The following is a 27,764-nucleotide window of genomic DNA, read 5'->3' as shown; positions in this document are numbered from 1 at the left end:
CATGGTCATATACACTCCCATTCCCTTCTGGGACATCTCGGGCGAGGGGCTTCTCACACAGCAGTCTGGTCAACTTGACATCTATAAGGTAGAAGTAGAGCAGGGGTTCTAACCTTTGTTATGTCATGGACCTGTGCGATTAACAGAGGGGTCCGTAGACACAGGTTGAGAACCCCTGATGTAGATGCTCTCCTGCTAAAGAACCTCCTCCTCATCTCTGTTCTAAAGGGACATCCCTCTATTTTGAGGCTGTGCCCTCTGGTCTTACAGGAAACATCCTCTCCCCATCCACGCCGTAACGGCCGTTCAATGTTGGATAGGTTTCATTGATGTTCCCCCCGCCCCCCATTCTTCTAAACTCCAGTGAATACAGGCCCAAAGTCATTAAATGCTCCTCTCTGGGAGGGCAGGGGGTGAGGGGGAGAGCAGAGAGGGGAAGGGGAGAAGGGAGGTAGCTGGGGAAAGGAGGGGGGTTTGGGACGAGGGGTGAGTGTGGTGAGGTAAGGGAATGAAGGGGTAATGAGGGCACAGGGTGTGGAGAGGGAAGGAGTGAGGGGACAGGGCAAACGGTGAGGGCAGAGGAATCCTACCTTTCACCTCTTGCCGAGCTTTGGAGCCAAATGGAGGGTCCAATACCACCCAGAGGCCAAAGAACCTCAAGAGGTTTGAGGGAGGGAGGGAGGGAGGGACAGGGTGGAAGGGGTTGAGCAGCCAGTAACCATCTCCCTCATGGCCAGTGCCTGGAAGAGAGAGGTGTCCAAGAGGTCAGGGTGGAATGGACCACCCCACAAACCCATCACTCACCCTCCTCACAGAGCTCTGAGCTCTGAGCTCCCCAACATCTACTAACCTCAGTCCCAGCTGCCAGTCCTGGGGAAATCAGGCACGGTCCTCAAACGCTCTTCTGCTGTCAGAACTGGGCTCGGTCTCAGGTTCCCAGATCTGTAAATCCATCCCAGACAGATTCCGAGATGAGCCAGGGAAGGTGGGGGGGGGAAGGAATTCAGAGAAGTTGGGCCTTGGGCCAACAGTAATGAAGTAAACTGTCAGAGCAGTGACTTCCTCCTCAGATTCTCTGCAGGGGCGGGAGCTGTCAACGTGCACTTCCTGGAAATCTGAACTTAGACCTAACCACACCAGCACCCCGACACCACAGCTGAGCTGGCCAGTCACCCAAGGAAGAGTGGGGACCATCTACCCCCACCTCATCCTAAAAGTTCAAAGTAAACTTATTATCGGAGTTTGTATATGTTACAACACCCTGAGCAACGCTCCCTCTAACTTTTATTTTACAGCTGCACAGACTAACCATTACTACTGAGAAGAAAGCATAGCATGAAAACTGCACAGCAGTTTAAATTAACATTATATAAAAAAAATTCCAAATGCATGGTCACAAATATGCTGCCAGTTATTGCATGGCCACACACCTGCAGAGCTTAGAAGGACCAGTAACCCTGAGATTCATTTCCTTGAAGACACTTACAGGAAAATAAAGAAATACAATAGAATTTATGAAAACCTATAAATAAACGAACAACCAATATGCTAAAGGAAAAAAACTGCAAATTAAATAAATATTGATAACAAGTTGTAAAGAGTCCTTGACGGTGGGTCTGGAGGACAAAGCAACACACACAAAATACTGGAGGAACTCAGCAGGCCAGGCAGCATCTAGGAAGAGAGTACAGTCGATGTTTTGGGCCAAAACTGTCCTGCTGAAGGGTTTTGGCCGAAATGTCAACTGTACACTTTTCCATAGATGCTGCCTGACTTGCCGAGTTCCTCCAGTATTTTGTGTGCGTTGCTCGGATTTCCAGTGTCTGCAGATTTTCTCTCATTTCTGTAGGACACAGATTCATGTTCTCAGTATTCTTTATTTAATTTTTATTTGCACTATTTGTCTTCTTTTGCTCGTTGGTTTTAATATTTTTTTTTATTTATTTAGAGCTGGAGCGTGGAACGGGCCTTTCCGGCTCAATCAGCTGCCTCACCCAGCAGCCCACCTATTTAACCCTGGAGCTCTGGTGAGTGAAGTTATCTCCTCTGGTTCAAGAGCCTGATGCTTGAGGGGTAATAACTGGTCCTGAGGCATTCACGGTTCTTGAACTCAATCCCACAGTTGATGAATGCCAACACACCAAATGCCTTCTTAACAACACTGTCAACCTGCACAGTAGCTTTGACTGTCCTATGGACACCGACCCCAAGATCTCGTTGATCCTCCACTCTGCCAAGAGTCTTACCATTAATATTATATTATGCCTTCAAAGTTGACCTACTGAAATGAACCATTTCACACTTATCTGGGTTGAACTCCATTTCTTGTGGGGAAGATATGACCTGTACAGAAAAGTACAGGTTACACCTGAACCCGAGGGGGATCAATATCCTTGTGGGCAGGTTTGTTAGAGCTGTTGGGGAATGTTTAAACTAGGTTGGCAGGGGGCTGGAAACTGGAGTGATATGGCCGAGGATGGGGTAGTTGGTTTACAACTCAATGAAATGTGTGAGATTTTGAGGAAGGACAGGCATGATGACAGGGCAAAATCACAGTCAATGTGCTATTATTAAGGAGAAGATGCTTGGGAAACTAAAAGGTCTGAAAGTAGCTAAGTCACCTGGATCAGATGGACTACATCTCAGGGTTCTGAAAGAGGTAGCTGAAGAGATTGTGGAGGCATTAGTAATGATCTTTCAAGAATGACTAAATTCTGAAATGATTCCAGAGGACTGGAAAATTGCAAATGCCACTCCACTCTTTAAGAAGGGAGTGGGCAGAAGAAAGGAAATTTGAAATTCAAAGGTTCAAAGTTCAAAGTGCATGTGTGTCACCATATAGAATCCTGAGATTCATTTTCTTGTGGGCATACTCAATAGATCCAATAAGTACAAATGAATCAATGAAAGACCGAGCCAGCTTGGGCATTCAACCACTGTGCAAAAGTCAACAAACTGCAACTATGAAGAGAAAGAAAAAAATGAAAAAGTAAGCAAGCAATAAATATCAAGAACATGAGAATTATAGGCCAGTCAGCCCGACTTCAGAGGTTGGAAAGATGTTGAAGTCTGTTATTAAGAATGGGAAGGTAAAGGACTGACAAAGGAGGAATCTGATAGGAAGGGCGAGTGGACCATGGAAAAGAGTGGAGGGGGCGCACCAGTAGGTGGTGATGGGCAAGTGAGAGGAGAAGGGGTAAGAAGGGAGGCAGAATGAAAAAGACAAGAGAAGGGTGGTGGGAAAAGAAATTACCTTGAGTTGGAGAAATCAATGTTCATGCCATAAGATTACAGGCTAGCCAGATGCAATATGAGCTGTTGCTCCTCCAACCTGAGAGTGCCCTCATCGTGGCAGAGTGGGAATGGGAAGTAGAATTAAAATCAGTTGCCGCTGGCTCCCCTCTCACCCCTTCTTTCTCCTCACCCGCCCATCATTCCCATCAGGTTCCCCTCCTCCTTCCCTTTCTTACATGGTCCACTCTCCTCTCCTATCAAATTCTTTCTTCTTCGGTCCTTTACCTCTTCCACCTATCACCGCCCATCCCTCCCCATCCACCCGTTTCCCCCATCATCTGTCAGCTTCTCCTCCTTCCCCACCTCCACCTTCTTATTCTGGCTTCTGCCCCCTTCCTTTCCAGTCTTGATGAAGGGTCTCAGCCTGAAATATCAACTGTGTATTCCCCTCCATAGATGCTGCCTGGGCTGCAGAGTTCCTCCAGCACTTGTGTTAACTGGGAGAGGATGGAACTGATGGTTAATATTCACTAAATGGAAGGACATTAAGTGGTGTGGAGGATACTGATCTTTATGGGTGCCAGGAGAGTTGAGTAAGATAGTCAAACAGGGTTTGAGTCCGTTTCTGGTACTGGCTGACGAGCAGCCAGTTTACGGGCAGCGCGGTAGCGCAGCTAAGGCCCAGCGCTAAGGACCCAGGTTCAATTCCCACCACTGAATGTGAGGAGTTTGTACGTTCTCCCCACGACTGTGTAGGTTTCCTCCGGGTGCTCCGGTTTCCTCCCACATTCCAAAGATGTATGGGTTAGTAGGTTCATTGGTCACGTGTGTAGTTGGGCAGCACAAACTCACTGCGGCAGAAGGACTTGTTATTATGCTGTGCCTCGAAATAATAATAAAAATATTCGAGCCGTACAAGACACTAGACCACACCTAGAACACTGTGTACATTTCTATCAGTACATTTCATGAAAGGTACAATTGGCAGTGGAACGGATTTCCAAGAATGTAGATTGCAAAATAAGGATTGTATTACCCCAAGGTGTTTTTTTTACATTTCGAACAGAGGGCCTTGAATGCAGACTAAAATGAGCTGTAACAAACTATCTGGAGAAAATAAGGTTTTGTTTCCCTTAACAGAGCACAAACACTCAGTAGCCACTTTATTAGGTACGCCTGCTCATTATTGCAACGATCTGATCAGCCAATCTGGCAGCAACTCAATGCACAAAACCACGCAAATATGGTCAAGAGGTTCAGTTGTTGTTCAGATCAAACATTAGAATGGGGAAGAAATGCGATCCAAGTGACTTTGACTATAGAATGATTGTTGGTGCCAGATGGGGTGGTTTGAGTATCTCAGAAACTGCTGATCTCCTGGAAATTTCACACACAATGTTCTCCAGGGATTACAGGGAACGGTGTGTGAATCAAAAAGACTTCCAGTCAGCGGCAATTCTGTGGGCAAAAAAATGCCTTACTAATGAGAGAGGTCAGAGAAGAATGTCCCACTGTTCCTCCACACTAAGAATCCTGTCATTAACCCTGTACACTGCCTTCAAGTTCGACCTTCCAAAGTGAATCACTTCACACTTTTCCATATTGAACTGCATCTGCCACTTCTCAGCCCAGCTCTGCATTCTGTCAACGTCCTGTTGTAACCTACAACAACCTTCAACACTATCCACAACACCTCCGACTTTCATGTCATCTACAAACTTACTAACCCACTCTTCCACTTCCTCATCCAAATTATTCATAAAAATCAGAAAGCAGTGGTCCCACAACAGTTCCCTGTGGAACACCACTGGTCACCAACCTCCAGGCAAAATACACTCCACGTATTACCACCCTTGGAATCTGAATTCTGAATCCACACAGCCAGATTTCACTGCCTCCTGCCTGTCTGAATGAACCTGCCATGGGGAACCTTATCAAAGATCTTACTAAAATCCACATAGACCACATCCACTGCTCTACCTTCATCGATACATTTTCTCAGTACAGGAGAGGGCATGAATTTAAGGGAACTGGCAGAAGGAATAGGGCTTAGATGGGTAGAAACCATAGTTGGAATATTTTTCCCAGGGTTGGAATGTCTAATACCAGAGGACATGCATTTAAGGTGAAAGGGAGTAATGAGTAATTTCAAAGGAGATGTGAGGGACAAGTTTTCTCCTCCCCACCCACCCCCCACCCCAGAGAGTGGTGGGTAACTGGAATGTGTTGCCAGGAGTGGTGGTGGAGGCAGACATGATAGAAGTCTTTGAGAAGCTCTTCAACAGGCACAAGAATACGCAAGGGAGGGATATGAACCACATTCTGCAAATGCTGGAAACCTTCAGCAACACACCAGAAAAAATGCTGGAGGAACTCAGCAGATCAGAGAATCAAGGCCTAAAATGTCAACTGTTTGTCTCACCCCCCCTCCCCGCCCAAACAGATACTGCCTGACCTGCAGAGTTACTCCAGTATTAGCTTAATTAGTCCAGCCCAACACTGGGGGCCAATGGTCTTGTTCCTGTGCTGTAATCTTCTATGTTCTAAAACAATTGTGTAATCTCTCTGGCACTTCCTTGTTCTCTTTACTTTGAGAGACCCGCCTTAGCATTTTCTAAATCTGTGAGCATTTTTGCAGTCTGTGTCACGTTTTTCAAAGTTCAAAGCAAATTATGTCACCCTATTCAACCCTGAAATTCATTTTCTTGCAGGCATACTCAATATATCCAATAATCATAACAGAATCAATGAAAGACCACACCAACTCGGGCGTTCAACCAGTTTTCAAAAGACAACAAACTGTACAAATACAAGTAATAATAATAATAAATAAGCATTAGCTAACAAGAACATTAGATGAAGGCTCCTTGAAAGTGAGTCCATAGATTGTGGGACCATTTCGATGGTGGGCAATTGAAGTCGAGAAAAGTTATTCCTACCAGTTCAAGAGTCTGATGTTTGAGGGAATAACTGTTCCTGAACCTGGTGGTGAGAGTCCTGAGGCTCGTGTACCACTTTCTTGATGGCAACAGCGAGAAGACAACATGGCCTGGGGGTGGGGTCCCTGATGATTAAAGCTGCTTTCCCGCAACAACGCTTCATGTCAATGCGCTTGCGTCGAGGGCTTTACCCGTGATGGACTGGGTCATATCCACTACTCTTTGTAGGATTTTCCATTCAAGGGCATTGGTGTTTCCATACCAGGCCCTGGTGCAGCCAGTCAATATACTCTCCACCGCACATCTACTTTACAAACTTTTAGATGTCATGCCTCCCACCCTGATGGGACAAGGCACACAACTTCAGAAGATCTGGGGCAGTGGCAAAGATTTGGAGCCAAATAAACATAGATCACTACAGCATGGTACCGACCCTTCAGCCCGTAATCCTTTAACTTACTCCAAAATCAATCTAACCATTCCTCCGACATAACCCTCTGTTTTTCTATCCTCCATATGCCTATCCAAGAGTTTCTTCAATGTCTCTGATGCATCTGCATTCCACTCATGATACTTTCCTCTAATCACCTTATAGTCCCTCCTATTAGCCATTTCCGCCCTGGGAGCAAGTCTTTGGCTGTCCACTCTATGTCTTTTATCATCTTGTTTATGTCTAGCAAGTACCACTCTTCTCTTTTGCTCCAAAGAGGAAAGCCCTAGCTCCCTCAGCCCATCATCATAAAACACACTCTCTAATCCAGACAACATCTTTCTGCTGTCTGTATGGAGTTTCTACGTTCTCCCTGTGACTGCCTGGGTTTCCTCTGGGTGCTCTGGTTTCCTCCCACAGTCCAAAGACGTACCGGTTAGTAGGTTCATTGATCACTGCAAAATTGTCCCGTGATTTAGGCTAAGGGTTAAACCAGGGGTTGCTGGCCTATGCAGCTCGAAGGGTCAGAAGGGCTTATATTTCAAGAAATAAAAAAAAATAAACTTCATCTGCAGCCTCTTGAAAGGTGAAGTTTCAAAACCCAACATCTCCCTTCCTCACAGAATAAAGTTCAAAATAAATTTACGATCAAATTCACCACATTCTACCTTGAGATTCATCTCCATACAGGCATTCACAGTAAAACAACTCAACACAACAGAATCAATGAAAACCTACAGAGACTGGCCAACAACCAATGCGCAAGCGACAAATGTACAAATGCACAAATGCTAATAAAATAAGCAAGCAAATAAATAATGCAAAGAACGCAAGCTGTAAGCTCTGTTGTGGTTTTTTTTTGCACTGTTCTCTGAAAGATGTTAATATAAATTGGTTTCTTTAGTACAAACTGTTGCCCAGCGATAATTAACAGGCAGAATATCACCTATTCAGAACCAAAAGTCTTAGCAATAAGCACCTCTCTATTTCTTTCTACTGGCTGCCCCTCCCAACCCTCCTTTCAAAGGAATTGTTTCACATTCCGTTGGTGACTCTATTTCCCATTGTGTTTAATATCACATGCCACTTGGGCCTGGGAAATTTCAGAACAATACGCATTTATTCAAAGACTCTAGAGTCATCACACACTACAGCACAAAAGCAGGCCCTTTGGTCTATCTAGTCCATGCTGAACTATTATTCTGCCTACTTGCATCAACCTGCACCCAGAACATAGCCCTCCATACCCTTCCCATCTCTGTACCTATCCAAATCCCTCTTAAATGTTGAAACAGAACTACTTATGCTGGCAACTCATTGCACACTCACTGCTCTGAATGAAGAAGTTCCCCCCTATGTTCCCCTTAAATATTTCATCTTTCACCCTTAACCTCTAGTTCTAGTCTCACTCGACCTCATGGAAAATGCCCGCTTGCATTTACCCCATCTGTACCCTTCATAATTTTGTAAACCTCTATCAAATCTCCCCTCATTCTCCTACACTCCGGGAAATAAAGTCCTGACTTATTCAACCTTTCCCTATAATGCAGGTCCTCAAGTACTGTAAGTTTTCTCTTTTCTTTTTTCAATATTTTTATTAACTACTTGCATACACAAATACAAAATACATTATGATATTATGGAAACAGAAATAAGATTGAAATGCCCCACATCTATGTATAATAAATAAATGATAATATTGAAAAGGTATATTTTACTCTAATCTAAAGTAAAATCAAAACCCCATTACAAAAAAAGAGAAAAAACAACAGCTGTTTGGTTAAAAGAGAAAAAAAACTCTGACATAAAGTTGTAAATTCAAACATATAATCGCCATCACCATTGCCGAACAAGTCGAAGATTGTGAAAGTAGTTCCAAAAAGGTCCCCATAATGTGAAAAAATCTTGTCTAGGTATAGAAATAGAACACCTAATCTGCTCTAGATTTAAACATGACATAACATCAATCAACCAATGGGCATGAGTCGGCGGAGCAGCACCTTTCCACTTCGGCAACAAAACCCTTCTGGCTAAAAGAGAAATAAAAGCCAAAATATGCAAATCATTCAGTTTAAGAGTAAAACCATTTCCTCCAACAATGCCAAACAAAGCAGTCAGAGGGTTGGGTTTAAAGTTTACTTTAAAAAGTTCCGAGAAAGTTTGAAATACTTCTTTCCAAAATTTATCAGGCTGCAACCAAGAAGAGAAATAATAGAAAATTTATTAACAGAATTAACTTCTGAAGAAACCCAAACCAGACAGTCTTCACGATTAATATAATATAACCAAAACGTAAGGTAGAGTATGTTGACTGCCCAGTAGTAAAATGTAAAATTGGTAGGGCTAATCCCCCACTTTTTTTTTTAGTTTTCTGAAGATGAACTTTGTAAGTTTTCTCTGCACTCTTTCAATCTCATTTATATCTTTCTTGTAGGTAGGTGACCAGAACTGCATACAATACTCCAAATTAGGCCTCACTAAAATATTATACAAATTCCACCTGCCATTTTCCAACTCATTATTTCAGTTGGTCCAGATCCCTCTGCAAGCTCTGATAGTCTTCCTCATTGTCCACTAGACTCCCAATCTTGGTGTCAGAATTATAAATCAGAATTACCTTAACAGGCGAGTACAACCACATCACATTCCTTCCAAATGCAAGTATTTGTCCCTTGAGTAAATTTTTATAGCACAGACTGGACACATTGGTTGTAAAATTCAATCCATTCTCCTCATTTTTAACATGGTGCACCACGGTAGCATGGTGGTTAGTGCATCACCATTAGAGTTCGAGGCACTCTGAAGTTCAGAGTTCAGTTCCGGCACTGTTCTGTAAGGAGCCTCTGTACGTCCTCCCCGTAGAATGAGTGTGCTTTCTCCAAGTGCTCTGGTTTCCTCAAACACTCCAAAGATGTACCAGGTGGGTTAATTGGTCATTGGAAATTGTCCCATGATTTAGTTAGGGTTAACAGAGACTGTCCTCCAAGAGGACCACAACCTTGCTGTGGTTCAGAGGCTTGCGTGCCTCAATGACCCAGAGAGCTACGTTGGTTGGAATCAGGTCTTTGTGCTTTGGCTCTTGGTAGGGTCTCCTATGCCAAACAGGGCAAAGGGTAGAGGACAGACTAAGGTCCTGCACTGGTCCTCCAGGTTCTGGGATTCAGCTCAGGGTTAACAACCCTATCTAGTCAAAAAAAGTATTGTTATGGATAAAGCAATGAAGAATCCTTCTATGTGGTCAAGGACGGACAGAGATGGAGGACCTTCATTGCTGCTCTAAACGCTAGTGCACTGATGATCCAAAGCAGGGACTTCAGCAAATGTTACGTTGGCCAAACTGGAAGATAACTATCCACAAGGATCCATGAACATCAACTGGCTGTAAAGCAGCATGACCAACTCCCCCTGGTCTCTACCCGTGGAGATCGAGAGGGGCATGGCTGAAAATCATGACCAACTCTCCCTGGTCTCTACCCGTGGAGATCGAGAGGGGCATGGCTGAAAATCATGACCAACTCTCCCTGGTCTCTACCCGTGGAGATCGAGAGGGGCATGGCTGAAAATCATGACCAACTCTCCCTGGTCTCTACCCGTGGAGATCGAGAGGGGCATGGCTGAAAATCATGAGCAACTCCCCCTGGTCTCTACCCGTGGAGACCGAGAGGGGTATCACTGAAAATCATGGCACAAGCAAACACAACACATGCACAAGAATTCCGAGAAGTGTGGTTTTCCACAAACAATTCTACAAACTGATACATGTAGACCTTGATCCCATTTGTAAACTAATGCAGGCAACATTCCAGACCACAACACACAGGGAAACACCACAACCACACCACGCAACCAGAGACGAAATCTCCTCCCCATGTCACAATTGAGGTTCCGTAATGACAATCAGCTGGTTGATATGTACATGAAAGCCAAGCGTTCATAGGACACCCCACAAGTGAACAGTGGACTGATTATGTCCCCTCCTATGGTGACGAAACATTTGCAAACAGATTGTCAAGACGGAGGACAACTCGACCCAACTGCACAAAAGAAATTCTGCAGACGCTGGAAATTTAGAGCAAAACACACAAAATGCCAGAGGAACTCAGTAGGTCAGGCAGCATCTATGGAGAGGGATGAACAGTCAATGTTTCAGGCAGAGACCCTTCTTCAGGAATGGAAAGGAAGGGGGAAGAAGACAAAATAAGAGGGGGGGGGGGAAGGAGGAGGAGAGTTATATATTTAATACTTCAGCCATATTGTAATCTTGTAAATATATTGAGTAAGCATCCTTTGTTGTTTTACTAACTCATTATGGATTACACGCATGAACACATGAATTGCAGACATCATCCCGCTACTACGTCATACATGTGCACCTCACTTAAAGTAAACTCAAAGTTAGACTCACATCTCACATGGTAAATGGTAAGGGACTGAGGAATGCAGTAGAACAGAGAGATCTGGGAATACAGATACAAAATTCCCTGAAAGTGGCGTCACAGGTAGATAGGGTCGTAAACAGAGCTTTTGGTACATTGGCCTTTATTAATCAAACTATTGAGTATAAGAGCTGGACTGTTATGATGAGGTTGTATGAGGCATTGGTGAGGCCGAATCTTGAGTATTGCGTTAACTTTTGGTCACCAAGTTACAGGAAGGATATTAATAAGGTTGAAAGAGTGCAGAGAAGGTTTACAAGGATGTTGCCGGGATTTGAGAAACTCAGTTACAGAGAAAGGTTGAATAGGTTAGGACTTTATTCCCTGGAGCGTAGAAGATTGAGGGGAGATTTGATAAGAGGTATATAAAATTATGATGGGTATAGATAGAGTGAATGCAAGCAGGCTTTTTCCACTGAGGCAAGGGGAGGAAAAAAAAAACCAGAGGACATGGGTTAAGGGTGAGGGGGGAAAAGTTTAAAGGGAACATTAGCGGGGGCTTCTTCACACAGAGAGTGATGGGAGTGTGGAACGAGCTGCCAGACGAGGTGGTAAATGCGGGTTCTTTTTTAATATTTAAGAATAAATTGGACAGATACATGGATGGGAGGTGTATGGAGGGATATGGTCCGTGTGCAGGTCAGTGGGACTAGGCAGAAAATGGTTCAGCACAGCCAAGAAGGGCCAAAAGGCCTGTTTCTGTGCTGTAGTTTTTCTATGGTTTCTATCTCGGACCCCCCTGTCTTCCTTTGAATTAGTTTAATGTTTTGAATTTACTAAAGATAGCGAGTACAAACTGGCAGGTGATAGGTGAGACTGGGTGAGGGGAAGGCAGGAGGGTGGGAGAAGGGAGATAAAGCAAGAAGATGGCAGGTGACAGGTGAAAGAGGCTGACGAAGCAAGGGGAAGGACGAGGGGCGCCAGGGGGAGATGATAGGCAGGTGACATTTATAGAAACACAGATTCTGCAAATCCAGAGTAAACTTTATGCGGAACTCAGCAGGTCAGGCAACATCTATGGAGAGGAATAAACAGAGGATGCGGAGAGGATGTTTCCTTTGGTGGGGTAGCCTAGGACCAGAGGACACAGCCTTAGAACAGAGGGACTTACATTTCGAACAGAGATGAGGAGGAATTTCTTTAGCCAGAGGGTGGTGAATCTGTGGAATTCACTGGGTGTATTTAAAGCGGATGTTGATCAGTTCTGGTCAGGGCGTCAAAGGTTACGCGGAGAAGGCAGGAGAGACTGGGGCTGGGAGGGTTAAAAATCAGCCCTGGTGGGACGGATTCGATGGGCTGAATAGCCTAATTCTGCTCCTATATCTTACGGCCTTAGTCACCCTGGGTCCGTACGCCCGCGACGGCAAACCTGAGTTTGAAACAAAGAGCCAGTTTGTGAAGTGCGCTGTGGTGCCTGAGACTCCTGCCGTGGGACCATTTTATTGCAAAAGTCCCGGCGCGGAACCCTGCCCCCTGCCCCTCCAGCGCAGCTCGGGAGCAGCTTACGGAGGGGATTTAGAGGCGGCTCAGGTGCGTTGCGCTCCTCTACGCCTCTAACTCACCTGTCGGACACGGACTACCCCGGCCAGAAGCGCTCACCTGCGACGCCGAAGACCCTTGCCGTCTCCAAGCGCTCTCCACCGAAACAAAGACGCCCAGATTTTTCTATATTTCAAAGGACCCACATAAACACAAATACCTGAGACACAATGGAATGGGTGGGGAAAGTCTCGGGAAGGGGAGGAGACTTCGACGGCACCTACTGGGCACGTCTTAAAATGGTCACGCACATAGCTGCGCACTTAAAGTGGGGCCCATTAGCTTAGCGCATTTAGAGTCAACTCTAAACTCTGTAGATGTTGTAGTCCAGTCTGCTGGAGCTGACTTCACAAGCTTGAACTAAAGGGGATAACTTCACTTGCCCCCATCATTGAAATGTCCCCACAACCGACAGACTGACTTTCAGGGACCCTTCATTTCATGTTCTGGATATTCATTGAAAAGTACAGTACAGAAACTTGGATAAACTAGTACATGCCGAGCCATTCAAACTGCCTACTCCCATCGACCGGCACAGGGTCCATGGCCCTCCATACCCCTACCATCCATGTACCTATCCAAACATTGAAATCGAACTCGGATGCACCACTTCCACTGGTAGTTAGTTCCACATTCTCACCACCTTCTGAGTGAGGTAGTTTCCCCTCATAGACCTGTTGAACTTTTCACCTTTCACCCTTAACCCATGACCTCTAATTGTAACCCCACCCAACCTACGTGGGAAAAGCCTGCTTGCATTTATCCTATCTCCACCTCTTATAATCTTGTATACCTCGCTCAAATCCCTTCTCATTCTTCTACGTTCCAAAGAAGAAAGTCCTAACCTATTCAATCTTTCCTTATAACTCAGACTGAGCAAGCTGCTTGTAAATTTTCTCTGCACTCTTTCAACCTTATTTACATCTTTCCCGTAGGTAGGTGACCAAAACTGCACATAATTCTCCAAATTAGGCTTCATCAATGTTTTATACAACTTCAATATACCAATATAATCATATAATCATTTAGGATTAAACCTTTCTGGGGTGTTTTACAAAGTTGTTATCAAGAGGGCATAACTTTAAGATGATTGGAGGAAAGTATGTGAGGGGGAAGGGGAAGGGTGTCAGAGATTCTGCAGATGTGGGAAATCCAGAGCAACACACATAAAATGCTGGAGGAACTTGGTAGGTCGGGCAGCGTCTACGGAGAGGGACAGTCAACATATCTGGGTGAGGTATCTCCATAGACGCTGCCCGACCCACTGAATTTCTCCAGCAATCTGTGGAGGTCAGAGTTAGATTTTTTTTCACACAGAGAGTGGTGAGTGTGTGTAACGCACTGCCAGGGTGGTGATAGAGGCAAGTGCATTAGGGATATTTAAACATGTACGAATGGTCCTGGGGATTAAAGGACTGTGTATGTGGGAGAGAGCGGCTTGCCGTGCATGTGGGAGAGAGCGGCTCGCTGTGCATGCGGGAGAGAGCGGCTCGCCGTGTATGCGGGAGAGAGCGGCTCGCCGGGCACGCGGGAGAGAGCGGCTCGCTGGGCACGCGGGAGAGAGCGGCTCGCCGTGCATGTGGGAGAGAGCGGCTTGTTGAACAGAAAACTGCGGGCTACGTAGGAGGGAAGGGTTAGATTGAAGCACACAAAATGCTGAAGGAACTCAGCAGGTCAGGCAGCATCTGTGGAAATGTTTTGGGCCGAGACCCTTCGTCAAGACTGGAAAGGATGTGGGGGAAGGTACCAAAATAAGGTGGTGGGGAGGGAAAGGAGGACAGACCAGAAGATGACGATGAAGCCAGGTGGGTGGGGGAGGGGATGAAGTAAGAATAGGAGGTGACAGGTGGAGAAAGTAGAGGGCTGGAGGAGAAGGAATCTGACAGGAGAGGAGAGTGGACCATGGGAGAAAGGGAAGGAGGAGGGGCACCAGGGGAGGAGATAGGCCGGTGAAGAGCAGAGGTAAGAGGCCAGAGTGGGGGAATGAAAAAGGGGAAAGGGGGAAGGGGGAGGGAGGAACATTACCAGAAATCTACTGACCTAGACTGGGAGACCACGTTGTCGAGTACCTCTGCTCTATCCGCAAAAAGGGGGTTTGCCTGGTGGCCAACCATTTCAATTCCTATCCCCATTCCCGACATCACATGTGGGTCCACGGCCTCCGCTTCTGCCATGATGAAGCTGCTCTCAGGCTGGAGGACCAACATCTCATATTCTATCTGGGTTGCCTCCAGCCTCCCCTTCCTTCCATCTTCTTCACTTCCCCAGTCTGGCCTCTTACCTCTTCTTCTCACCTACCTATCTCCTCCCCTGCTGCCCCTCCTCCTTCCCTTTCTCCCGTGCTCCACTGTCCTATCAGATTCCTTCTTCTTCAGCCCTTTGCCTTTTCCACCTATCACCTCCCAGCTTCATACTTCACCCCCCCACCCACCTGACTTCACCTATCACCTTCTGTTTGTACTGCTCCCCCTGACCCCCACCTTTTTATTCTGGCATCTTCCCCCTTCTTTTCTGGTCCTGATGAAGGGTCTCGGCCCGAAAGGTCGACTCTTTATTCATTTCTGTAGATGCTGTCCGACCTGCTGGGTTCCTCCGCCATTTTGTGAATAAATAATCTAACCCTTCCCTCTCACACAGCACTGAAATTTTCTTTCAGGTTTATTTGAAACGTGCTGTGAAATACATCATTTCACCACACCCAATGATGTGCTGGGGGCAGCCCACAAGCGTTGCCACACATTCCAGTGCCAACATAACATACCCGCAATGCTTGGCAGAACAACACAGAACACAACAGCAAAACAAGCCCTTGTCCTCCCTCTCTCCCACACGCACAGGACTTTCATCCCCAGCACCATTCATCCAAGTCCAAAAGACTCTTAAATGTCCCGAATGAATCTGCCTCACCCACCACCCTGGCCGTGTGTTCCATGCACCCACCTCTCCCTGACATCCTCCCTCTGACACCCACCAAATGCTGAGGAATTCAGAAGATCAGGCAGCATCTATGGAGGGGAATAAGCAGTCGGTGTCTCGGCCAGAAACATCGACTGTTTGTTCCTCTCCATAGATGCTGCCTGACCTGCTGAGTTCCTCCAGCGTGTTGCTCTGGATTTCCAGCATCTGCAGAATGTCATAGTCATAGTCATATTTTATTGATCCTGGGGGAAATTAGTTTTCGTTACAGTTGCACCAAAAATAATTAAGTAGTAATAAAACCACAAATAGTTAAATAGTAATATGTAAATTATGCCAGGAAGTAAGAACATAGAACTTAGAATAGTACAGCACAACATAGAACTTAGAATAGTACAGCACAGTACAGGCCCTTCGGCCCACAATGTTGTGCCAACCCTCAAACCCTGCCTCCCATATAAGCCCCCACCTTAAATTCCTCCATATACCTGTCTAGTAGTCTCTTAAACTTCATTAGTGTATCTGCCTCTCCCACTGACTCAGGCAGTGCATTCCATGCACCAACCACTCTCTGAGTAAAAAACCTTCCTCTAATATCCCCCTTGAACTTCCCACCCCTTACCTTAAAGCCATGTCCTCTTGTATTGAGCAGTGGTGCCCTGGGGAAGAGGCACTGGCTGTCCACTCTATCTGCAGGCACAAATGAGTTTGTTGATTCTGTTGGTGTCTGCTACCCTCAGCCTGCTGCCCCAGCACACAACATCTCGTGTTAAAGGTTAAACTGATCATCCGAAGGGCCTGTACTGTTCTAAGCTCTAACATTGACGGTATCCATGTTGCCAAAATCACGGTCAAAGAATTAAATATCAAGTTGAATGTGAAGGAAGGGACAGAGGTGGAAAGCTTGAAGACAATGATTGTTTATTATCGACACATAGACCAGTACAGCACAGGAACAGGTCTCACTGTGTTGTGCTGACCCATTTAAATTAGTAATCAAACTAGTCCCTCTCCCCACACAATATCCATATCCTTCCATTTTCCTGACTTTCAAGTGCCTAAGAGGCTCTTGAACACCTCTATAGAACATAGAACATTACTGCACAGTTCAGGCCCTTCGGCCCACAATATTGTGCTAACCTCTTAACCTACTCTAAGATCAATCTAACCCTCCCCTTCCACATTGCCCTCTGCTTTCTTATGGATTGCCACCACCACCACCCCAGGCACCCACCACTCTCTGCGTCCCGCACATCTCCTTTGAACTTTCACCCCCTTTCACCTTAAATGCATGCTCTCTGGTATCAGACATCTTGCCCCCGGTAGAAAGATACTGGCTGTCTACTGGCTGGGTGGCACAACGGCGTAGCGGTCAGCGTAACACTATTAAAGCGCCAGCGACCCAGTTCAATTCCAGTCGTTGTCTGTAAGGAGTCTGCACGTTGTCCCCATGACCACGTGGGTTTCCTCCGGGTGCTCTGGTTTCCTCCCAAGGTCCAAAGAAGTGCAGCTTATTCGGTTAACTGGTTATGTGCTTGGGATTGATTGGGGTGAGCTCACTGGGCCAAAAGGGCCTGAAACCATAAATATGGAGAGGCGCCCTCACCTCTGCCCCTCTGACCCTCAGACCCTCGACAAAGGTGCCCCACAGGACTGTGTCCTAAGCCCCCTCCTTTACCCTCTTTATACTTGTCGCCACCCACGGCTCCAATCGGCTAATTATATTTGCTGACGACGCTACACTGATTGGCCCAATCTCAAATAATAATGAGGCAGCCTGCAGAGAAGTCATCATCCTGACACAGTAACACACATCAAAGTTGCTGGTGAACGCAGCAGGCCAGGCAGCATTTCCAGGAAGAGGTACAGTCGACGTTTCGGGCCGAGACCCTTCGTCAGGACTAACTGAAGGAAGAGGTAGTAAGAGATTTAAAAGTGGGAGGGGGAGGGGGAGATCTGAAATGATAGAAGAAGACAGGAGGGGGAGGGAAGGAGCCAAGAGCTGGACAGGTGATTGGCAAAAGGGTTATGAGAGGATCACGGGACAGGAGGCCTAGGGAGAAAGAAAGGGGGAGAGGGGGAAGCCCAGAGGATGGGCAAGGGGTATAGTGAGAGGCACAGAGGGAGAAAAAGGAGAGAGAGAGAGAAAGAATGTGTGTATAAAAATAAATAGCGGATGGGGTACGAGGGGGAGGTGGGGCATTAATGGAAGTTAGAGAAAACAATGTTCATGCCATCAAGTTGGAGGCTACCCAGACGAAATATAAGGTGTTGTTCCTCCAACCTGAGTGTGGCTTCATCTTTACAGTAGAGGAGGCCATGGATAGACATGTCAGAATGGGAATGGGACATGGAATTAAAATGTGTGGCCACTGGGAGATCCTGCTTTCTCTGGCGGACAGAGCCTAGGTGTTCAGCGAAACGGTCTCCCAGCCTGCGTCGGATCTCGCCAATATATAGAAGGCCGCACCAGGAGCACCGGACACAGTATATCACACCAGCCGACTCACGGGTGAAGTGTCACCTCACCTGGAAGGACTGTCTGGGGCCCTGAATGGTGGTGAGGGAGGAAGTGTAAGGGCATGTGTAGCAGTTGTTCTGCTTACAAGTGTAGCCCCCCCGGCCAGCCTCAGGGTCGCTCGTGCTGGGAGGGAGATCAGTGGGGAGGGATTGGGGGGGATGAATGGACAAGGGAGTCGCGTAGGGAGCGATCTCTGCGGAAAGCGGGGGGGAGGAGGAAAGATGTGCTTAGTGGTGGGATCCCGTTGGAGGTGGCGGAAGTTACGGAGAATTATAAGTTGGACGTCATACCCTGACACAGTGGTGTCAAGAAAACAACCTCTCCCTCAATGTCACAAAAACAAAGGATTACAGGAGGAATGGAGATGGGCTAACCCCTATTGACATCAGTGGATCTGGGGTTGAGAGGGTAAACAGCTTTAAATTCCTCGGCATCCACATCACCGAGAATCTCACGTGGTCTGTACACACCAGCTGTGTGGTGAAAAAGGCACAACAGCGCCTCTTTCACCTCAGACAGTTGAAGAAGCTTGGTATGGGCCCCCAGATTCTAAGAACTTTCTACAGGGGCACAATTGAGAGCATCCTGACTGGCTGCATCACTGCCTGGTATGGGAACTGTACTCCCCTCAATCGCAGGACTCTGCCGAGAGTGGTGAGGACAGTCCAGCACATCTGTAGATGTGAACTTCCCACTGTTCAGGACATTTACAATGACCAGTATGTAAAAAGGGCCCGAAGGATCATTGGGGACCCGAGTCACCCCAACCACAAATTGTTCCAGCTGCTACCATCTGGGAAATGGTACCACGGCATAAAAGCCAGGACCAACAGGCTCCGGGACAGCTTCTTCCACCAGGCCATCAGACTGATTAATTCAAGCTGACACAATTGTATTTCTGTTATATTGACTGTCCTGTCGTACATACTGTTTATTACAAATTACTATAAATTGTGCATTGCACATTTAGACGGAGGCATAACAAAGATTTTTACTCCTCATGTATATGAAGGATGTAAGAAATAAAGTCAATTCAATTATCTTTGCCTCTCCTAATCTTACAAACCTCAATCAGATCTCTCCTCAGACTTCAACATTCCAAAGAAAATAACCCAATTTTGTCCAACCTTGCTACATTAACTCATGATTAAATGATAATTAAACATGAATTGGAACATTTTCCCCATGACCATCTGGATTTCCTCTGGGTGGTCTAGTTCCTCCCTTGTTCCAAAGAGAGTTCAGTTGCGGGCATACTATGTTGGCACTCGAGCCATGGCGAGACTTGGGGGCTGCCCCCAGCACATCCTCAGACTGTGTTGGTCATTGACACAAACAACACGGTTCACTGTGTGTTTCAATGTACATGTGACAAATAAGGCTCATTTGATCTTATCTTATGTGACAGTCACTTGCACCTGATCTCTGGCACTCTCCCCTCTGGCCACAGGCTGTGACTCCTGGTAGAACCCAAACCGGGCAGCAGTAAGCAGGCGACTGGTGAGGAAGAGCTGCACAATAACACTGTGAAGGACACCCTCCATCTCCCCACCATGGACTCTGTCTACACTTCCCACCACCTGGGGAAACCAGCCAACAAAATCAACAACCCACCCACCCCGGACATCTCTCTTCTCTCCCCCTCCACTGGGGAGGAGACACAAAAGCCTGGAAGCATGCATCACTAAGCGTAAGAATGGCTTCCACTCCGCTGTTATAACACCACTCGGGGGCTGCCGCTCTTGTTGCTATCTGCATTACTTTTATTTTGCATGGGGGGAGGGTGATGCTCTTGATGCTATTTGTTTTTTTTTTGCATGTGAGGTTGGGGGGTTGGTGTTTTCCTTTGAAAGTCTTCCATGAGTCCACTGCCAAGAAGGCCCACCAGCGCCTTTACTTCCTGAGAAAACTACAGAAATTTGGCCTGTCCTCTAAAACCCTCACTAATTTTTATAGATGCACCGTAGAAAGCATTCTTCTAGGGTGCATCACAACCTGGTATGGAAGTTGTCCTGTCCAAGACCGAAAGGAGCTGCAGAAGATTGTGAACACGGTACAGCACATCACACAAACCAATCTTCCGTCCGTGGGCTCACTTTACACCGCACGCTGTCGGAGCAGTGCTGCCAGGATAGTCAAGGACACGACCCACCCAGCCAACACACTTTTCGTCCCTCTTCCCTCTGGGAGAAGGCTCAGGAGCTTGAAGACTCGTACAGCCAGATTTGGGAACAGCTTCTTTCCAACTGTGATAAGACTGCTGAACGGATTCTGACCCGGATCTGGGCCGTACCCTCCAAATATCCAGACCTGCCTCTCGGTTTTTTGCACTACCTTACTTTCCATTTTTCTATTTTCTGTTTATGATTTATAATTTAAATTTTTAATATTTACAATCGATTTGTAATCCAGAGAGTGAGAAGCGCAGAATCAAATATCGCTGTGATGATTGTACATTCTCGTATCAATTGTTTGGTGACAATAAAGAATAAAGTATAAAGTATGGTTTTCTTTGTTTCATGGCTGTCCGGAGAAGACAAACCTCAGAGTTGTGCACTGCATACATACTTTGATAATAAGTGTACCTTGAACTTTGAACTGAATGGTTCCTTGTACGATAAGATGGATTCTTGACCATGTGGCCCTCGCACTTTATTGTCTGCGCTCTCTCTGTAATGTCAACACTTCACTCTGCATTCTGTTATTGTACTGATGAGATGAAATGATCACAATGAGGACCCCAAGTATAGTTTCTATTCCAGTTATTACACTACTGAATGCTTCTCTAGTGCAACAAAATGGTCTCCTGACCTCACAATCAAGTTCAAATTTATTTTATTTATTTAGAGATACTGTCCTCCTCCTTCAAAGAACGGGGTTTCCCTGCCTCCGCCATTGATACTGTCCTCATCCGCGTCCCCTCCATTTTTCAACGTAGATTTGTCAAGCATCTTCGCTCCATCTGCAGGAAATGGGATTTCCTGGTGGCCGACCATGTTAATTCCGGGCCCCATTCCCACTCCGACTCCGACATGTCAGTCCCCTACAGCCACAACGGGACCACACTCAGGCTGGAGGAGCAACGCCTCATATTCCATCTGGGCAGCCTCCAACCAAATGGCATGAACATTGATTTCTCCACCGTCCGGTGATGCTTTAATGTCCCCCTTCCCTCTTCTTCAATTATTGGCTAAATCAGCCAAGGAACAAGGGTAGAGATTAAACAAATAAAAAGGTGATTTCTAAAATGTCTGTACGAGGTCTTTCTTTCTGTTAAATTTAAAATGGCGTCTTTGTTATGTTAATCTGGGGAATGCAGCTTTGTTGTGTTAAACGCTGAAGAGAGTTTGCGCTAGCAGTTTGTTTTACTTTAAAGTGAGATAGCAGCCTTCTATTAGCCAATGGGTGGTTATGTATTATTTTGTTTTCGGATACCATGCTGTATGATATGACTGTGGACTGGGTTTTGGCAGGGAGTCGGAGGAGAGACGGGGAGGACGGTGGACGGGGTTTTAGGGGGGAGTCGGAGGAGAGACGGGGGGATCGGAGGAGAGACGTGGGGGTGGGAGGAGAGACGGGGAATCGGAGGAGAGACGAGGAGGATGGTGGACAGGGTTTTGACGGGGAGACGGTGGAGAGACAGGGGGTTAGAGGAGAGACCAGGAGTCGGAGGAGAGACTGGGAGGACGGCGGACGGGGTTTTTGGGGGGAGTCGGAAGAGAGACGGGGAGTCGGAGGAGAGACGGGGGGGTCGGAGGAGAGACAGGGGGTCGGAGGAGAGACCAGGAGTCAGAGGAGAGACTAGGAGGACGGCGGACGGGGTTTTTGGGGGGGGATTCGGAGGAGAGACGGGGAGATGGAGGAGAGACGGGGAGATGGAGGAGAGACGGGGAGTCGGAGGAGAGACTGGGAGGACGGCGGAGAGACAGGGAGGACGGCGGAGAGACGGGGAGGACGGCAGAGAGACAGGGAGGACGGCAGAGAGACGGGGAGACGGAGGAGAGACGGGGAGGACGGTGGAGAGACGGGGAGGACGGCGGAGAGACGGGGAGTCGGAGAGACGGGGAGTTGGAAAGAGACGGGGAGTCGGGGGAGAGACGGGGAGGACGGCGGACGGGGTTTTTGACGGGGAGTCGGAGGAGAGAAGGGGAGTCGGAGGAGAGATGGGGAGACGGAGGGGAGACGGGGAGTCAGAGGGGAGACGGGGAGGACGGAGAGGAGTCGGGGAGTCGGAGGGGAGACGGGGAGTCGGAGGAGAGACGGGGAGGACGGTGGAGAGATGGGGAGACGGAGGAGAGACGGGGAGACGGAGGAGAGACGTGGAGTCGGAGGAGAGACGGGGAGGACGGTGGAGAGACGGGGAGACGAAGGAGAGACAGAGAGGACGGAGGAGAGATGGGGTGGACGGTGGAGAGACAGGGAGTCAGAGGAGAGACGGGGAGGATGGTGGAGAGACGGGGAGTCGGAGGAGAGACGGGGAGGACGGAGGAGAGACGGGGAGACGAAGGAGAGACAGAGAGGACGGTGGAGAGATGGGGTAACGGAGGACAGACGGGGTAACGGAGAAGAGACGGGGAGTCGGAGGAGAGACGGGGAGTCAGAGGAAAGACGAGGAGTCAGAGGAGAGACGGGGAGGACGGCGGACGGGGTTTTTGACAGGGAGTCGGAGGAGAGAAGGGGAGTCGGAGGAGAGACGGGGAGATGGAGGGGAGATGGGGAGTCGGAGGGGAGACAGGGAGGACGGTGGATGGGGTTTTTGGGGGGGGAGTCGGAGGAGAGACGGGGTTTTGGCGGGGAGTCGGAGGAGAGACAAGCAGTCGGAGGAGAGACGGGGAGTTGGAAAGAGACGGGGAGTCGGGGGAGAGACGGGGAGGACGGCGGACGGGGTTTTTGACGGGGAGTCAGAGGAGAGAAGGGGAGTCGGAGGAGAGACGGGGAGACGGAGGGGAGACGGGGAGTCGGAGGAGAGACGGGGAGTCGGAGGGGAGACGGGGAGACGGGGAGTCGGAGGAGAGAAGGGGAGTCGGAGGAGAGATGGGGAGACAGAGGGGAGACGGGGAGTCAGAGGGGAGACGGGGAGTCAGAGGGGAGACGGGGAGTCAGAGGGGAGACGGGGAGGACGGAGGAGAGATGGGGAGGACGGTGGAGAGACGGGGAGACGGAGGAGAGACGGGGAGACGGAGGAGAGACGTGGAGTCGGAGGAGAGACGGGGAGGACGGTGGAGAGACGGGGAGACAAAGGAGAGACAGAGAGGACGGAGGAGAGATGGGGTGGACGGTGGAGAGACAGGGAGTCAGAGGAGAGACGGGGAGGATGGTGGAGAGACGGGGAGTCGGAGGAGAGACAGAGAGGATGGTGGAGAGATGGGGTAACGGAGGAGAGACGGGGAGTCGGAGGAGAGATGGGGAGTCGGAGGAGAGACGGGGAGTCGGATGGGAGACGGGGAGTCGGAGGGGAGACGGGGAGGACGGTGGAGAGACGAGGAGTCGGAGGAGAGACGGGGAGTCAGAGGAGAGACGGGGAGTCGGAGGAGAGACGAGGAGGACGGTGGAGAGACGGGGAGACGGAGGAGAGCCGGAGAGGACGGTGGAGAGACGGGGTAACAGAGGAGAGACGGGGAGTCGGAGGAGAGACAGGGAGGACGGTGGAGAGACGGGGAGACGGAGGAGAGACGGAGTCGGAGGAGAGATGGGGAGGATGGCGGATGTGTGGAGAGGCACCAGTCGATCACTCCGGGTGTTCCCGAGCCATGAGTCGACAGGATCCGGGTGGTCGTCAGGAATCAATTGAGCTCCAACGGTAGCGCGCGAAGAACTTGGACTTTGGACTTTGATAAGTGTTGGCGCCTTTTTTTTCATTGCTTTCCTCTCTGTATCAAATCTATATCAATGTCATAGAATTAGTAATATCTATAAAGTGTATTTGTTAAAATTTACTGGGTGTGCTGGCTGATGATTGATGTTTGGGATCGATTCGGGCGGCGACTGACCCTGAGGGGAGTGTTGAGGCAGGTGCTGGGCGGGATTTCCCCTAGACATTCACGAGCCAATATAACGGAACGTTACAAGTGGGGGCTCGTCCGGGATTTGGACTTTTCGGGAAAGTTGTACTTGTGGTTGCGGTAAGTGGTGTGAAGATGGAGCGAGATAAGATTGTAAGTTGGTGTGAAATGGAGGAGGTACCGGTGAATCATGCGTGTGTGGTAAGCGGGGTCGATTATCGCATTCCGGCAGAGGTACTGGTGCGAGGGTTGAGTTTGATTAAAGGTATCGGGCAGGTAGAACTTGTAGCTAGAAGGGGTGGGAAAGAACTGGAGGCTAGCTGGATGTTGGTGCGGGCGAGTGCCGACGTCATGACTTTAGAATTACCAGCGACAGTCCACGTCCAGGGGGAGGCGGGGCCGTGGGGTCTCCATACCCTCCCCGAGGACGCAAGTGAGGAGGTGCCGGAGGAGGAGGAGCTAGATGAGGCCCCCGGCCGGGTGCCAGTAGCCAGGGGTGGAGGTGTGGAGTGGGAAGGTTTGGCCAGGCCCGGCCTCCATGGGCGGGATGAGACTGCCGAGTTAACGGCTGCCATTACCTCCCTGGCGAGAAGGGTTGAGGGGCCCCACCCGAAGCTGAGAATTTTCTCGGGAGCCAAGCCCACCCCGGAAGGGGAGGATGACTGTGAGACCTGGGTTGAAGATACATCCCAATTGTTAGAGGTGTGGCCAGTTTCGGATGAGGAAAAGAGACAGCGATTGGTGGAAAGCTTAAGGGGCGGGGCAGCCCGTGTGGTCCGCGATCTGAGAGCGGCACGCCCTTCGGCTTCCCTGTCAGAGTGTTTGGGCGCTTTGGAGGAAGTGTTTGGACTGTCAGGAGATCCCTGGAAACATTTAGCGGAGTTTCAATGGGTGAGGCAGAGAAGAGGGGAAAAGCTCTCAGAATATGTTTTCTGGCTGGAAGGGAAGCTTACGGGGCTGCGGCGCCGAGGGGTAGTGAGGGCAGACGAGGTGGCGAAGTTGAGGATGAGCCAGATATGCAGAGGTTCCCGGGAGGACGACAGGATGGCTTGGAGTATCCGGCAGTCATTTAAGTGGAGCCCCCTCCATCATTCGGGCAGCTGATTAGAGAGGTACGGGCAGAGGAGAGTGCTTCGGGCCGACCAGGAGACTTGGACCCCCGGGGACGGTCTTCAGCGGTTCGGGAGGTGGTAGCTGGGGTGAGATCAGAGAAATCCAAGGGGTCCCCGGGGGGGCGTATCGGGAGGAGAGAGGCAGCAGGTAGCGGGTGCTATAACTGTGGGAGAGAGGGGCATTTCCGGCGGGCATGTGAGTGGCCGGGGGTGTGCTACAGCTGTGGGGAAGCGGGTCACTTGCGGAGAGATTGCGAGGGACGAGATGCTCCGAGGAGGGAGGGCCCCCGGGCCACTAAGGAGGGAGAGGTGTCGGGAAACTTAGGAGAGGCTCAGTGAGGGAACGGACTGGAGTCTCGGGAGGAACACGTCCCCAGAAAACAGCCATGGAACCCCAGAAAGTACAAGCCCAAATTCCTGATGGACTGGTGGGACCCCATTCCAGCGTGTCCCTACGGATAGAGGGAATCTTTGCGAAAGCCATCCTTGACACCGGGTCGCAGGTTACCTTACTGTACCGGTTGTTCTACAACAAATATCTGAAGCATTTGGCAGTAACTCCGTTTAACGCATTGGAGATTTGGGGCATAAGTGATGGTGATTACCCGTACGATGGATACTTGTCAGTGAGATTGGAATTTTCAGAGGGAGATGTGGGAGTATCGGAAGCCTTTGAGACGTTGGTGTTGGTCTGTCCGGACCCGGTGGAGACCGGTGGCGCTGCCCTGTTGGTGGGGACTAACTCCCCTCTGGTGCGACGGCTCTTGGGAGCCTGTAAGAAGAAGGGGGGGGAGAACTTTTTGGAGACCCTCTCGGTACACCCCGTGTTCTGAGCGGTGTACGAAGGAGTGAGTGACCCCAGGGGCTGGATCCTGAGTGCAAACGAGGGACGGTGTGGTGCACTCAGGCGAAGCCTAAGGTGATACGGCCAGGGGAGGCGGCCTTAGTGATGGGGACCCCCAGATTCCCCGGATTATCGCTGGGAGAGGCCCTGCTAGTAGACACCCCCGACAACCTGGAATGGGAGTCCTGGTTCCCGGCTGGGGCGCTGGTGAGACCTGAATTGCAGAGGCCCTCAGCTGTACAGGCACGGCGGATGGGGGTGATGGTAAGGAACATAACGGAGAGGGAGATCACCTTTAAGCGCGGGATGCCCCTCGCGCACTTGTTCCCGGTGACGGTGATGTCCAGCGCCCCCGTGAAGCCCACTGGAGGGAAACTATTGGAGAACAGGGGGGCGGCTGACCGAAGAGACTCCCCTGTACCGCCGGCGTATAAGAGCAGGCTGGTGGAGAAGATGCTGAAGTTAGGGGATGTCTTTTCTCAGGGCGAGTTTGATGTGGGATGTTCCAAGAGCACTCGGCACACTATCCGGGTGACAAATGACACCCCGTTTAGGGAGAGGTCACAGCGGTTGGCCCCAGCAGATGTGGAAGATGTGCGGCAGTTGAAAGACGCAGGGATTATCGCGGAGTCCCGAAGCCCCTATGCGTCCCCCATAGTGGTGGCAAGGAAGAAAAATGGGAAGGTACGCATGTGCGTGGACTACAGGACCCTGAACCGCCGCACTGTTCCCGACCAATATACGGTCCCGAGGGTGGAAGATGCCTTGGCCTGTCTGAGTGGTGCACAGTGGTTTAGCGTATTGGATTTGTGGAGTGGGTATTACCAGATTCCGATGAGTGAGACTGATAAAGAGAAGACAGCCTTTATCTGCCCCCTGGGGTTTTTCCAGTTCGAACGAATGCCCCAAGGCATCTCAGGGACCCCAGCCACCTTCCAGCGGCTCATGGAGTGGACAGTTGGGGGACATGAACCTGCTGGAGGTATTGGTGTACCTGGACAACCTGATAGTGTTTGGATCTACGTTGGAGGAACATGAGGAGCGGCTGCTGAAGGTGCTGAGTCGGCTGAAGGAGGAAGGATTAAAACTTTCCCTGGATAAATGTCAGTTCTGCAAGACGTCAGTCAGTTATGTTGGGCACATAATCTCGCGAGATGGAGTGGCCACCGATCCGGGTAAGATAGCCGCAGTCACCACCTGGCCGAGACCTCAGAAGGTGAGCGCCTTACGCTCGTTTTTGGGGTTTTGCGGATATTACCGGCGATTCGTGAAAGGATATGCGAAAATGAGTCATCCATTGAACCAGCTGCTGTGTGGCTATCCACCTGTGGGGAGGAGGAGGAAGGGAGACCGAGGGTCGGAGGTAGGAGGATACTTGAACCCAGGGGAGCCTTTTGGATCGAGGTGGGATGCTCAATGTGAGGAGGCGTTCCAATCTCTGAAAAGGGCGCTGACACAGGCCCTGGTGTTGGCTTTTGCTGATCCCCGGAAGCCGTATGTTCTACACACTGATGCCAGTCACGACGGTCTGGGGGCTGTCCTGTACCAGGAACAGGGAAACGGCTTGAGGCCGGTAGCGTTTGTCAGTCGGAGCTTGTCGCCATCTGAGAGAAACTATCCCACTCACAAGCTGGAGTTCTTGGCGGTGGTGGACAAGTTGAGTGACTACCTATACGGGGCCCAGTTTGAGGTGAGAACTGATAACAACCCCCTCACTTATATCCTGACCTCGGCGAAGCTGGATGCTACTGGGCACCGGTGGTTAGCAGCCTTGTCTGCCTATGAGTTCAG

At 49.2% G+C, this 27,764-nt stretch overlaps 1 protein-coding gene across 8 annotated transcripts in view; it reads right to left on the bottom strand.

Annotated features, from left to right (window-relative positions):
- Positions 1 to 27,764, bottom strand: part of LOC140199979 (arf-GAP with Rho-GAP domain, ANK repeat and PH domain-containing protein 1-like) — a 290,953-nt gene that overhangs the window by 163,548 nt on the left and 99,641 nt on the right. The window contains exon 1 of one of the 8 annotated variants that reach the window (XM_072262529.1): positions 12,639 to 12,756. The exons of 4 other annotated variants lie outside the window; for them this stretch is intronic. The gene's annotated coding sequence lies outside the window, so the exon portion shown is untranslated. Of the gene's footprint in view, positions 1 to 850; positions 999 to 12,601; positions 12,757 to 27,764 lie in introns of those variants that run through there. 3 more of the 8 variants (XM_072262528.1, XM_072262532.1, XM_072262531.1) reach the window with 3 other exon arrangements.

The sequence above is a fragment of the Mobula birostris genome, chromosome 7, assembly GCF_030028105.1.
Source record: "Mobula birostris isolate sMobBir1 chromosome 7, sMobBir1.hap1, whole genome shotgun sequence".
In the NCBI taxonomy this organism is placed as follows: domain Eukaryota; kingdom Metazoa; phylum Chordata; class Chondrichthyes; order Myliobatiformes; family Myliobatidae; genus Mobula; species Mobula birostris.
Note: the sequence above shows the minus strand (reverse complement) of the source record. Positions and strands in the feature narration are given on the sequence as shown.